At 44.5% G+C, this 2,305-nt stretch overlaps 1 long non-coding RNA gene across 1 annotated transcript; it reads left to right on the top strand.

Annotated features, from left to right (window-relative positions):
• The first annotated feature begins 330 nt into the window (after positions 1 to 330).
• On the top strand, positions 331 to 1,352 carry LOC133391452 (uncharacterized). The gene is made up of 2 exons (XR_009764945.1): positions 331 to 1,010; positions 1,089 to 1,352. It is a non-coding gene; the product is annotated as an uncharacterized LOC133391452 (long non-coding RNA).
• Positions 1,353 to 2,305: the final 953 nt, after the last annotated feature.

Here is a 2,305-nt window from a genome sequence, read left to right as displayed (position 1 = left end):
AGCCCCCGGAAGAGAAATGTCAAGTCGAGAAATGTCATTTTGCTCTGAACAACTTCACCTTGTCATTTATAACACCTTGCAGCACACGTATCGAACACTGCCTGACAAATTCGACGGCGTTCGAGGAATTGAGTTGTATGGGTACGATTTCAACACCAACACGGTACATTTTGATCTCTGACGACCCGTTCGCACGGTGCGAGAAAGAGCGAGAAAGCAATATGATTTTGCACGTTTCATTACCACATTTATTTGTGTCGTCGAACAATGAACGGAACGTTCGAACGCGTTCGGTGTAGTCAGTTTCTTCCAAAAGTCCTGGTCGTTTTTTGTTAAGAATCTCGTTCGTTCGTGCACTTTACCGAACTGTTCGAACGGTTCGATTCTCGTTCAACCCAAGTAGCAACCGAAGCTTTTTTCTCCCAGTTTCAACCCCCTCATGTCCAAAAACTGCCTTCGCTTACTATTCCTATCCCGTTTCTACATTCCACAACGTTTGTTGCGTTCTCGCTCATCAGGGTGTTAGTCAATTCTCTCTTGCCACACGAAGAGAATTCTCCTGCACACTTCGTATGTTGGATTCTACCCATCCCTGTTGAACACACGTCATTTTCTTCCATCGCACTCATCAGGGTGTTTGCTCTTTTCCATCCAAGCCAAAGAGCGACTTCAGTGTGCTCTGAACCGTGGATGTGAGAGTGTGTGTTTGTGTGCTGCGTGAACTATTTTTCCTGCGTGAAACACTTTCCATACTGCGCCATCCGCGGTGTTCTTTCTGCTTCATCGGAGGACGAATTTTTATCATCTAATTGTTTGGGTAAGTGTCCTTTTCTAAGTGTCTAGTGCTATGTGACATTTATTCTAATTCTAATATTATTCTAATATGCAATGTTTTGCACATTACAAGTTTCAGATGTGTGCTGCTACCGCTAGCTGTTCCTCAAACTACTTAAAAAGTGTGACACTGTGTGCACAGGCGTTAGAGTTTCAATTGATCCTCAAGCACAAAGGTAAGTTTGTCACATCTTTAAATCAAGTGTAATCTTTTTAACAAAGTGTGTCTATTAATTGTGTACTTTCATCAACAGCCTTCATACAACACCGCGGTTGAGGCGCGCCAAATCTGATGACATCTTTCCTGAACCAAGCAGGCTGAACACGCGCACCACCACGGGCTCCAGCGCGGTGTGAAGAGGGAAGAAGAAAAGACAGAATTGGAAACAGCCGCGCCAGGCTTCCAACCACCGTGTGTGTGTATGTAAGTATGTGAGAACACATGTGTGAATCTTCTTGTGGGAACTGCAAAAAGAAGAGAATAAAGAGTGTGAAGCAGCTAGACTGCCGCAACCAAATCAAGAGAGTGAATTCTCATTTCAATCCGAAAAACTGGGAGAGAGTCTGGGGTCGAAAAACTGGGACATGCGAGAGAGAATAAAACTAGAAACACGAGAGAGGACACGAAGCGCTTTCGGGTTTTTTTTCGCCTTCGCGCACATTTTGCTTTATGCGCGCGAAAAAGTGAGCCTTGATCAGCGCGATGGCTCCCATACAAAGGCCTTCGGCTTTGCTATCTGGGAACCTTTCGTTCCGAAGTTCGGTTGAAAACCTTGATGTTAAATCGTTTAGCAGCCTTTGGTCATTCAAAAATCCTTCTTGCTTCAACAACACCATGTTGTCAATGAGATTGCGCAAAGCGTTGGAAAATTCTAAAAATGCTGAAGGATTATCTGTCGTTATATGTTTTATCACTAGTAATTCTAGCAGTAAAGACTTGTAAATGCTTTCAGGGTTCCCGACCATTTTGTCGAGCCTGGTTATTACGAGCGCAACGGTTTTCTGGGTTAAGCATTGATACGCTAACTGCACGAAGTGCTTAACCTTTCAGATGCTTTTGCAGCCTATTTATGTTTTCTAAATTAATTTCACTACTTGCCGATCCGTTGGTTAATGCATCCTCTCTGCAGCCACTAATCGCTTAATCGCTGGCGCGTTGCATAACGTAGCTATTCAGCAAGTATTGCTACCTAGCAACGCTTTGTTTTTAAGGCTAAATTATCGTAAGCGACAGACGGAAAGAAGGAAAAGGAGGGAAAGGAATGAGGAGGGAAAGGATGGAAAGGCGAGAAAGGAGGGAAAGGAAGGAAATGAGGGAATGGAGAGAACGAAGGGAAAGGAGGGAAAGGAGGGAAAGGAGGGTAAGGAGGGAAAGGAGGGAAAGAAGAGAAAGGATGGAACGGAGGGAGAGGAGGGAAAGGAGGAAAAGAAGGGAAAGGAGGGAAAGGAGGGAAAGGATGGAAAGGAGGGA

Source organism: Anopheles gambiae, chromosome 2 (assembly GCF_943734735.2).
Source record: "Anopheles gambiae chromosome 2, idAnoGambNW_F1_1, whole genome shotgun sequence".
Lineage (NCBI taxonomy): Eukaryota > Metazoa > Arthropoda > Insecta > Diptera > Culicidae > Anopheles > Anopheles gambiae.
Note: the sequence above shows the minus strand (reverse complement) of the source record. Positions and strands in the feature narration are given on the sequence as shown.